This window comes from Carcharodon carcharias, chromosome 3, assembly GCF_017639515.1.
Source record: "Carcharodon carcharias isolate sCarCar2 chromosome 3, sCarCar2.pri, whole genome shotgun sequence".
NCBI lineage: Eukaryota > Metazoa > Chordata > Chondrichthyes > Lamniformes > Lamnidae > Carcharodon > Carcharodon carcharias.
Window position 1 is genome coordinate 178,381,757 of NC_054469.1, and position 12,419 is coordinate 178,394,175.

At 45.9% G+C, this 12,419-nt stretch overlaps 1 pseudogene; it reads right to left on the bottom strand.

The window, feature by feature from the left end:
• Nucleotides 1-11,119: 11,119 nt before the first annotated feature.
• On the bottom strand, nucleotides 11,120-11,223 carry LOC121276655 (annotated as a pseudogene).
• Nucleotides 11,224-12,419: the final 1,196 nt, after the last annotated feature.

Here is a 12,419-nt window from a genome sequence, read left to right on the forward strand (position 1 = left end):
CATATTTCCACATGGCAATCTGCGCCTGTAATTCATCAATCTTATTTACCACACTCTGTGCATTCATATGCATACACAGTAATCCTGATTTAGACTTTATTACTTTCTCCTTTATTCTGACAACACCAATTAACTTACTACTCCCTATTTTAGTGCTATCTATCTCTCTCAGTATTCTGTGCACCTTGGAATTCCTCTCTGATATTATTTCCTGGTTCCCACATCTCTGCCAAGCTAGTTTAAATCCTTCCCAATTGCACTAGCAAAATGCCTCGCAAGGAACAATGTCCCAGCTATATTTAAATGCAACCCATCTGGCCTGTACAGGTCCCATCTTCCCCAGAACTTGTCCAAATGTCTCTTATCCTCTTATTTTTATATTCACTTGTGCATGGTACTGGGCATAATCTACTTTTTGAGGTCCTAATACTAATTTCCTACTGAGGTCTGTAAATTCTGACAGCTGAGTCACATCCCTCTTTCTGCCTGTGTCGTTCACACCAATGTGGACAACAATTACTTGGTTCCCGCCTCAGGGTATGTTCTGCAGCCACTCCGTGACATCCTTGACCCTGGCATGAAGGAGGCAACACACCATCCTGGATTCACATCTGTGATTGCAGAAACACCTGTCTATTCCCCTAACTATTGAATCATTTATACACTATTGCTTTTCAAGTCTACCTTGTACCCACTCACCGGACCACCCCCCCACCACCCCCCACCCCACCCCACCCCCCACCCCCCGTATGACTGAGCCCAACCATGGTGCCATGGACTTGGCTCTGGCTGCATTTCCCAGATGAACCATCACTCTCGTCAGTTTTCAAAACTGAATACTGGTTGTATAGTGGAATACATTCAACGGTGTACTACTTCTGCAATACTTGCCAGTTCCTTTTTGACTTGGTGGTCACCCATTCCCTCTCTCCCCTCATACTCTTAAGCTCTGGGGTGACTACATCTATGAACATGCTATCCATAAATCTCTCAACCTCGAATCCACTGCAGTGACCCCAGCTGCTGCTCAAGTTTCAAAACCCAGAGATCAAGCTGCCACAATGCCACTTCCTGCACAAATGGTTATCCAGGACACAGGAAGCATCCTGGAGTTCTCACTCTAGAGGTCAGAGCAGTCATTCCTATTTATTAGTTATCTTGCTACTGCTAATAAATATTATCAATACTAATAAACCTTACTAATACTAATATACCTTACTGCTATTAATAAAACATACTATTATTAATAAACCTTACTAATTCTGATAAACCTAATACATAACACACATTACTAGTAGTAATGAACTTCACATAAACAAAAAGATAAGGCTCACCAGCTATTCATGTGTTACTTATTGTTAATACTTAATATTCTTATCATTTTTAATCTGCCGATTGTTCAGACCCAGTCCCTAAGCAGCAATATTCACCAGCCAATCAACTTACAACTTTCCTATAATGTCACAGTTTGATTTTTTAAAAAGTCCGCATTCTCCAGACAGCTGCAATTAGCCCGACCTCTGACTCTATTCCTGACTCTGTCTTCAAGGTAAATGAAGACTCCCAAGCCTGGGTCTCATTTTATTTTCTCCCTCGGTTCTAGAGATGCCCTTCCAAGTCTGCCTTTCGCTCTGTTACTGATTCTGTTTTCAAGGTAGGTAGTTTCCAAGGATGAAAGGGCAAGGATTAGTGTTTTAAGGGAGGTGTCATGCCAGCAGATTTGAAAGAGTGGATAACAGTACCTGAGGAGAGAGAACCATACAAAATATCAGCTAACATGGGGGAATGGTAAGATCATAAGAAATAGGGATAGAATTAGGCTATTAAGCCCATCAAGCCCACTCCGCCATTTGATAAGATCACGGCTGATCTGATTGTGGCTTTAACTCTACATTCCTGCCTACCCAAACTCCCTTGTCGATCAAAAATGTCTAACTCTGCCTTGAATATATTAATGACCCAGGCTTCACGGCTCTCTGTGGTAGAGAATTAATGATCCCTTGAGAGAAAAAATTCTTCCTCATCTCCATCTTAAATGGGAGATCCCTTATTTTTAAACTGTGCCCCCCAGTTCTAGATTCCCTCACAGGAGGGGGCATGCTCCCAGATCTACCTTGTCAAGCCCCCTCCAAATCTTACATTTTCAAAAAGATCATCTCTCATTCTTCTAAACTCCAATAAGTATAGGCCCAACCTATTCAACCTTTCCTCATAAGATAACCCCTTGATCCCAGGGATCAGCCTAGTGAACCTTCTCTGAACTGCTTCCAATCCAAGTGTATCCCTTCTTAAGTAAGGAGACCAAAACCGTAAACAGTATTCCAGGTACCAGCTGTAGCAAGATTTCCCTACCTTTATATTCCATTCCTCTTGCAATAAAGGCCAACATTCCATTTGCCTTTCTAATTATATGCTGTACATGTATGCTAACTTTTAGTGATTCATACACAAGGACACCCAGATTCCACTGTGCTACTTTTTTATCTTTCCTGCCAAAGTGGTAACCTCATATTACATTCCATCCGCAATTTTTTGCTCACTCACAAAACCTCCCCATATCCCTTTGCAGACTCTTTGTATCCACCTCACAATTTGCTTTCCGACCTATCTGTATTGTCAGCAAAGTTGGTTACAACAATTACTTCATTCAAGTAATTAATATAGATCATAAATATTTGAGGTCCCAACATTGACACCTGTAGCACTCCACCAGTTACAGCTCGGCAACCTGAAAATGATACTTTTTTCCTGACTTTCTGTTTTCTGTTAGCTAGCCAATCCTTATCCATGCTAATATATCAGCACCAACACCATGAGCTCTTATCTTGTGCAATAACCTTTTATGTGACACTTCATAAAATGTCTTTTGGAAATCCAAATACCTCTATGTCTAATGGTTCTTCTTTATTCACCCCATTTGTTACATCCTAAAAAAAAACTCTAATAAATTTGTCAAACATGGTTTTCCTTTCACAAAAATACATTGGCCATGGTTTTCCCGTTGACGATTTGGGGGCAGGGCCAGTTCGCCGAAGGGAAAATGACGTGGGATGACATCGGGAGGGACCTCCGACATCTTTAAATTTTCAGGAAGGCGGGCAAACGGCGAAATCAGCTCTCCGCCCGCTGACCTTTTAATTGGCAATTAAGGCTATTGACAGGATAATTAAGATCATTAAAGACCTGCCCGTCCAACCTTAAAGCTGGCGGGAAGGCCAGAAGCCCCAGTGGGCTCCTGATTATACATGAAACCTCATCCACTGGTGGGATGAGGTTTCATGTCTGTTTTTAAAATGTTTCATAAAGTTTATGTGTTTCTTATTAACATGTCCAATCTCGTGAGGGGGACATGTCAATAATTTTAACATTTTTCTATTTTTGGAGTTTTTTTACCTGTCACTAATCTCCCTGAGACAGGACTTTGCCTCAGGGAGCAGTGAGTTCTTTCCCGCGCATGCGCGAAAGAGCGCACTTTGACAGATGGGGAATCCCTTCCCCCCGCACATGAAGCTCATTCCACTTCCTGTCAGGCAGGCCGCTGGATGGGCCTTAACTGGCCCGCCCACTCAAAATGGTGGCGGGCCCTGTTTCGGCGGTGGAGGTTGGCTGCCCGCCCACAGCCAAGCCGGTGGGGCCCGCACGCCCACCAAGGGAAAAATTCTGTCCGTTGACTCAGCCTGAATGTATTGTAATTTTCCAGTTGTCATGCTACTACCTCCTTAAGAATGGATTCCAGCATTTTCCCAATGACCGATATCAAGCTAACTAGCCTACAGTTTCCTGCTTTCTGTCTTCCTTCTTTCTTGAATAGAGGTGTTATATTTGCAATTTTCCAATCCGTGTCCTTTCCAGAATCTAGGAAGATTACAACTAGTGTATCTACTATGCAATCACTTCCTTTAAGACCCTAGGATGCAAGTCAGCAGGTCCAAGGGACTTGTCAGCCTTTAGACCCATTAGTTTTACTAGTACTCTTTCTCTAGTAATTGTGTTTATTTTAGGTTCCTTTTTCCATTTTGCTTCTTGATTTTCTACTAGTCTTGGGATGTTTTCTATATATTCTACTGTGAAGGCAGATACTTGTTCAAAGTCTCTGCCATTTCCCTATTTCCCATTACTAATTCACCAGTCTCACCCTCTAAGGCATCAATGCTTGCTTTAGCTACTGTGCTCCTTTTTATATTCTTGTAGAAGACTTTACTGTCAGTTTTTATTTGTCTTGCTATTTTACTCTCATACTTCAATTTCTCCCTCTTTCTTATTCTTTTGTCTTTCTTTGGTGGTTTCTGAAATTATTCCATTCCCTTGGGCTACCTTAGATAGCCACAGATGGTGCATCCTTCTTACAGTGTCTTATGTTCTTAATGGAATATATCTCTGCTGAGAGTAATTAAATATCCCCTTAAATGTCTGTTAGCTTTTAACCTCAATTCCCATTACTCTTTAGCTAACTCTGTCTTGAAAAACTTGCAGTTGCTTTTATTTAAGCTTAAGACGCTAGTTTTAGACCCAAATGTCCCACGCTCAAACTGAGTGTAAAATTCTATCAAGTTATGATCACTCTTACCTAGACAATTCTTTACTAATACATCATTAATTAATACTGTCCCATTACACATTACCAAGTTGAAAATAGCCCATTCCCTGGTTGGTTCCAGAATGTATTGTCCTGCCTTAAAAACACTTTGTGAACTCATCCTCCAGGCTACTGTTGGTAATTTTATTTGTCTAATCGATAAGAATATTAAAATTTCCCACGATTATTGCACTACCTTTTTTACATTATTTCTTGGTTTATAATTTGTTCTGCAATATTGTTACTGACAGGGTGTCTATAAACATTCCCATCAGTGACTTCTTTCATTTGCTATTTGTTACCTCTACCCAAACTGATTCTAGATTTTGACCCTGCGGAACAAAATCATTTCTAACTATTGTACTGATCTCATCCACAATAAACAGAGCTACTCCACCTCCTTTGCTTTTCTTCCCACCCTTAAAAACGTTAAATACCCTTGAATGTCAGGTACCAGCTATGATTACTTTGCAACCATGTCTCTGCAACTGCTATCATATCATACTCATTTATTTTTATTTGTGCTATCAATTCATTTATCTTGTTATGAATGCTGCATGTATTCAGGTAAACAGCCTGTAATCTTGTCTTTTTACCATTTTCCCCTATTCTAACCTTATTTGTTGGTGGATTGTTATGTTTGTACACTCTGTTCCTTCCTGTCACTATCTGGCTATCATTACCCGCACCACTACCCTGCACTATTGCGTTATTCTTTCTCTTTGATTTTTCAAATCTCATTTCATGGGAGAATTTTTTTCCCTGCCAGGAGTGGGCATGGAGCTGATCGCCACTTGCGATCAACTCCGCGCTGCCATTTTATGCGGGCGGGTGGGCCCAGCGTGAATTGCGTCTCCTGAGGAGAGCGGGAGTGGATAAGCAGCAGCGGGACTGCAATGACTGCAGGGTCCAATGGTGACCCGGCGGCCTGTTTAAATAGTGCTCCTGCAGCCTTGCAAAGGCTGTGAATCCTTGCAAACAGAAGGGCTCCCCAGTGTGCTGCCGGTGAGCAGGCCAGGCAGGAGGGCAGATCAGCGGCGCATTGTGCCCCTCACTTTTCTGACGAGTGCCTAGCTGCCCTCCTGGAGGAGGTGGCAGCATGGCAGAAGTTCCTTGTTCTTAGCGATGGGAGGCAGAGGACCCCCCCACCTGACCCAAATGTGCCTGGGAGGAGGTAGCAGACATAGTTAGCTCCCATGACGTGGTGTGATGCACCTAGGTCCAGTGCCGCAAGTGTTTCAATGACCTCTTGCCCCCGGGAAGGGTGAGTACCATGTTGGCATAGATAACTTAACCCAGCAGGTAGGCTTTCCCCTCAGCTGCTCTCCCCACCCCCCCACCACACAACTCTGAGTGCAGTTACAGCATTGAATCATTCACGGCATGTGTCCCTCACTGGGTGGGCCAGCAGATATTTCCCATGCCTGGTTCACCCTGAGAGGGTTGTGCCAAGATGGGTTCTGCACCCGCAGCATGTGTGACACTGACACCCAGAGTAGAGTTTTGGGGGCTACCTCAATACTCAATAATCTGCACCTAGGCGCAGTGCTGGAACTACAAAACATGTCAAAGTCAGGCTGCTGAAATGCTGGGACGGGAGCTTCCGGGGCACCCATTCATCTGCTGAGCTTGGCGTTCCACATGCTTGTGCGTTCTTGCTTTGCAAGGTAAAACCATGTGGTGGCAAATGTGATGGAGGCAGAATGTGGGCAAGTGGAGGGGTCAGCTCTGGCTTCTTGGTGTAAGTGTGCTGCAGTTGCAGGGTGATGATTCACTGGAGACCTGCAATGTCACAGTCAGTTGGGGGTGGCAGGGATGCGATGGCAATCCAGGTACAGGGTGGATTAATCAATGCTTCTCTTTCCTTTTCAGGAGAAGACCGTACACAACACCGCAGAGTGAATGTGGACTGGCAGAGGCCAGGCCCAGCTGGCCATAATCACCAGCTACGAGCAGGAGGCAATGGAGCTGGAGATGCGCCATGCGCCCAGGTCCACCCATGGCGGTGAGGCTGGGGTGCCAGGGGGAGGTAAGATGGCCATGCACTGAGGTCCCCATGTGTGTCCCAGCAGCCATCCCACTGTTGAATGTTCAGTGATTTAAGCTTCCAACATGGGTTGACCATTGATTATGGAAGGATAAGCGCATACTGATCGGGGGTACAGGCATCCACATTGACATTGACTCCATTTTAACTTATCAAATGCCCTTGTTCTTCCTTTCATCATCACTGGAGCAGGGCCAGGAGGAGGAGAGTGAGGGGCCATCTTGGACACCTGAGGGCCCGGAACAAATAGAATCACCAGCGCCACATCATCTCTGCCAGGCAGGCACCAGCGCAGATACTAGCACCTCATAGGAATTAGATCATCGGCTAGTGTCCTGGCGCACAGCGATGAGGGCACTTCACACTTGCTTGAATTGTGGGTGGAGACAGAGAGTGCCCATGGCGCCAGCAGTCGGGGTACTGCTGGGGACTAGAAAATGCTCAGTCAGTGGCTGATGTGCCTCTGGAGTCATCCGTGAGGCAGCAGATGCTGGAAGTCCAGCAGGATATGCAGGAGGATCTGGCAGAGATCATTGAGGCTATGCGTGGCATGGTCTCCCTGCTGGAGGTGTCCATGTGGAGCATCACCGATGCAATGAGCCTCATGGCCAAGTGCCATGCTTCCTCCATGGAGAGAGTGGTGACTCTCGTGGAGATGCTCCTCCAGGGGATCAATCAGGGCCTCCTGGGGTTGCGCTGGAGCCTGCAAGTCCTCACAGCAGCATGACCTCAGCTGGACAGTGCCAGTGTGGGAGTTGGATTGGGCACCAAGTATCCCAGCTCAGTGCCCATCCATCAATGGTGAGCAGGGAGGTCCGAAGCAACCTCACGCCTGTGCAGAAGCTGCTTGTCATTTCTGCAGGCTCCTCTCAGGGCGGTCCTGATGAGGTTAGCAGCTCCTCCACCCCTCTGCCAGTGACCGTGGGATCCAATGAGGCTGCGGAGATGCCAGCCATGGAACTGGCTGCGCTCTCCCAGCTGGGGCCATAAAAGGCTCCATGGGCCAGAAGATGCCCGCCAAGGTCATCGAGGCCAACAGGATAACATGGTGAGCAGGCTATCTCAGATGCCAGTGCCAGCAAGGGGGGAGCATCTGGACGTAGCACCCAGAAACGTAAACTTAAGGCACTTAGACACGCCAGGGGCTTCTCACTGGTGGTTTCATGTTGCCCCACATGAGTTGATGACAAGTTGATGTGATGCTGAACATATTTGCGTTCAGTTTCTTTCTTGCTTTATTTTGTTAATTCATTAAATGTTTATATGTGAACATGGCTCAGGGTAATTCCTTACTTCTGCATGTGGACAGGAAACCATGATGTTATGAGTGACTTGTTTGTCATTGAGCTTTATTGACAAGGCACATAATTAATGTTCCTAACCAGGCAGATGTTGCTCTCAGCTGTTGAGTAAGGCCCTGGCTTGTGTGGGAGGTCCATCTATGGTGGGCTAGCTGAAGGTTCGTCGGATTAAAGCCTCTCTGGAGGATGCCCAGGTCAGTGTTTAGTCCTTCAGCATTTTCCTGTGCGTGTTCATTCTCGGACTCACCACTGGACTCATCGTGTGCAGTTGGAGCATCTGCGTCTACATTGTCTTCCTCCACTGCATCCCCCCTTTCCAGCATGAGATTGTAGAGAGCACAGCATACAACCACTATCAGTGACACATGATCCGGGGATTGTTGCAGTGCACCCCCTGAACAGTCCAGGCATCAGAAGCGCATCTTGAGAAGACTGATATTTCTCTCTACCACAACATGTGGAGGTGTGGCTCTGATTGTACCGCTGCTTGGCCTCTGTTCTTGGATGGTGGAGAGGCGTCATGAGCCTCCCTTGTCACCCAGCAGCCATCCATTTGAAGATCCTCAGCACCTGGGAGTGTCTGAGGATGTAAACATCATGGAGCTGCCTGGGTACCCTGCACAGAATTGCAGAATCAGCATCCTGTGATTACACACTATCTGCAGGTTCAAGAAGTGGGAGCCCTTCCTGTTGACGAGGGCACCCGGCTCACCCGCCGGCCACATGTGTACAGTCGATTGCACCCTGGATGCAGGAGAACCCAGCAGTCGCCGCGAAGCCTCTGGCTTGCTCTGTCTGACTGGCCTCATCCCAGTGGTAGTGGATGAAAGTCAATGCACACCTGAACAGAGTGTCTGTCACCTGCTTGACAAAAGTGTGGGCAACTGACTGGGAGACTCCGCAAAGATCACCCACCGACCCCTGGAAAGAGCCAGAGGCATGGATGTTGAGGGCAGCTGTGACCTTTAGAGCCACAGGCATGAGGTACTCACCCATACGGTTACAGAGATCTCTGGCCCTATCATCTGACAGATAGAGTTGACTGTCTCCCTTGAGAGACAGAGCCTCCTTTGGCACTGCACCTCAGACATATTGAGGTAACTGCTTCGCCGCCTGTAAACCCTGGCAGCAGGATAGTGGCGGCTTCTGCGGCCACTTCCACTTTGGACTTCCTGTTGGCCCTGCACCCCTTGTGCCTACGCCTCTCCTCCCAAAGGTGGCTCCCCTGGACTGCTGGCCTCTTTCCCCTTCTGGCCCTCCCTTCCTCCTCAGATGCGGTCCCTCCAGTGGGGAGCACAACTCCCATTCCCAGGCTAAGGGAAGACTTCCTGAAACCAGCAAGGCCCCAAGAATAGTGTTTACTTCGGAGTCCTGAACTGAAGCTTGTTACTCTTGTCCAAGCAGCTGTGAAGAGTTTTGAAGTATTCCTGCTCACACAGGCAAGTATCAGTAACTTTAAGCATTAAATGTCTGATAAATAACATTCGCGACCCCACTCACCCCTCTTATCCCACACACGGTTGAGGTTTATAAAAATGTGGCCTCCCCGCCTGCCCGTTGTGCCCATGCGACAACCTGAAAATCGCATGGGCCCCGATAATTTGGCATCAATTACTGGCTCAGAGGCCTTAAATGGCCTGCTAATTAATGGTGGGAGCACCTCAGAGATCACCGTGTGCCCGCCCACTAAAACATCATGATGGCGCACAGCGATGTCAGGACGAATGTTCGATGTCACCACACATTATTTTACACATTGGTGTTTGGGGCCCGTCCCCACACGTCGATGTGAACATTCTGCCCCGTGTGAATGTTCCCCCTGACTATTTAGTTTAAAGCCCCCTCTACAGTCTGAGACATACAATTCACCAGGACACTGGTCCCTGCACGGTACTAGTGCCAGTGCCCCATGAATCAAAACCCATTTCTTCCAATCCAATCTTTCTGCTACACATTCAACTTTCTGATCTTATTTGTTTGTGGCTCATCCTGCTCATTCTGCTTTGTAATTTAGTCCCTAGCTGCTCATATGCCCTCAGTAGAGATGCTTTCTTAGTCTAATCTATGTTGTTGGTACCCACATGGACTTTTCCCCTCCTGCTCCTAGTTCCTTTCCACCCCTGAGGAGACATCATTAACCCTGGCACCAGGCAGGCATCACAGCCTTTGGGACTCACACTATTACCTGCAGAGATCTGTATCTATGCCCTAACTATACTGCCCCCTACTGCAAATACATTTATTTTCAACCCCCTCTCCCCACCACCATTTAAATGTCTCTCTGCACCATGGTGGTCAGTTTGCTCATCCTCCCTGCCGTCCCTGCTCTTGTCCACACAAGTTGAAAGAACCTTGAACATGTCGGACAATTGCAAGTGCTGAGTCTCCTCCGTTGCTACTTTCTGGATCCCCGTACCTGCCTCATTTGTAGTCACACTCTCCCGTCCCTGACCATAGGCCAATTCTGAAGTACCCAGCCTAAGAAATATGAGTGTCTCATGGAATGGAGTGTCCAACTAACTTTTCCCTCCCTGGTGCATCACAGTATCCGAAGCTCAGAATCCAGCTCATTAGCTTGGAGCTGAAGTTACTCGAGCTGCAGATACTTAAGCAGATGTAGTCACCGAGGATCACACTGGTGTCTGCCAGGTCCCATATACTACAGCTGCAACACATCACTGCCCTGCCATCTTTATTGTGTCTAATTTATCTAATTAGGTTGCAAGTTTTTTTAAAAAATTCACTCAACTGTTGTCTGTAACTCTTTTGAGTACAAACATGTTTCCATCTGTTTCAGATGAAGTTACATTGTTTCATAGTTTGCCATTGTGAGATTTGAACTCTTGATCTTGGGGTTACAAACCCAGTACCATAACCACTTGGCTATTTAGGCCAAACTCAACTGTTGTCTGTAGTTGTATCAAGTAGTTTAACTAGTTAAGTTATAAATTATATGTAATACTAATATCTCCCCAGTACCAGTTGAAACTACTGTCTGCCTTTAGAGGGATAAAATCTTTAAAAAAAATCACCAATCATCTTTCTGTTCACCTACTTAAAGCTTTCAACACTCAGCAGCTTCTGGAGGCCAAAAAATATATTTAAAAAAGCAGCATCTCCTTTGCCCTCTGTGCTTTGTGCTGAATTCCCACCTGCACTAAATCCCCAAGTTAGCACTCAGGCCTTGTGACACTCAAGTTTTGCTATTACACAATCTACTTTTATAGAGAGCTGATCAGTTATTAAACTGATAAGGACAGATACTACACTTGATCTTAGCCAAAACGCCGAGAAGTGCACACTCAAGTTCCAATGGCTGAATTAACTTCCTGCTAAGATGATTGACACCTATTCACTTTCAGTTTATTGACAAATAACTGTCACTGCCAGGCAGTTTCTGTTAAGTAGGCTCCTTAACTAGCATGCAGCTTTGAGGTTCAAAATCAGAGTTTGACTGCTAATTTAAATTGTCGTCTGAGTTAAACTTACCAGAGGGATTCCCACCTGCGCCAAATTCCCAAATTAGCACTCTTGTTAATTGTACTCAGACTTCATCACACTCTGTACTCTCACACACCAGGAGGGAAAGTTGGGTCAGCAGTTTAGTGAGAATCGGTTGAGGAAGCAGGATATGAATTCAAAAAGACAGGAGGTTTGAACATGTTCCTTTTGTTTTCAGAGAACAGGTACCTGTGTACAAAAACAAAAAATGCTAGAAAAACTCAGCAGGTCTGACAGCATCTGTGCAGAGAAAAACAGAGTTAACATTTTGAGTCCGTATGACTCTTCTTCAGAGCTCTTGTTTCTTTGTTTTTGTTTCAAATTTCCAGCATCTGCAGTATTTTGCCTTTATCTCAGGTCCCTGTGTATGTCACTTCTAGCAAGCATAAATGAGTCGTGTTACAAACCTGACTGATTATTTTAAATTGATTGTTAGTGTAGCTATTATTGCACTCAGGAATGTTCAGAAAGTGTTGCCCCATTGTTGAATCACATCTAACAGTAGATGTTTTGTTTTGGTAGGCGGGTTGAGTATGGTCTGTACTCTGCCTATTACGAACAACTGAAGGAACATGCCATTTGATTCGATCAGCCAATTGTTAAGACATATGGCCTACATATCTGGCATTGCCTAGTCAAGGCCTTAACTGGCCTATTAATTGATGGCGGCACAGCTCCAACTCATGCGCGCCCGCGGAATGAAATATTGCGTGAATGCATGTTGACGTTGGGATGCTTGCCTGACATCATCGAGCGTCATTTTATGCTTGCGCACACTCGCTCAGCAAAAAATTCTGCCCCATGCCTTTTATATGCTGTTGTGAAACACATCGGCATGCTTTCCTGCCGACGTGGATGGACAATCCAGCAGGGGGGATGATTCCGGCAGGCTGGCCTAATAATGATATGCAGATCTAATACAATGAGGTTCCCGATGTCTGATGATGGGAAATGCAGTCCACCATCAGTGGAATGAACGGACGATCGCAGACTG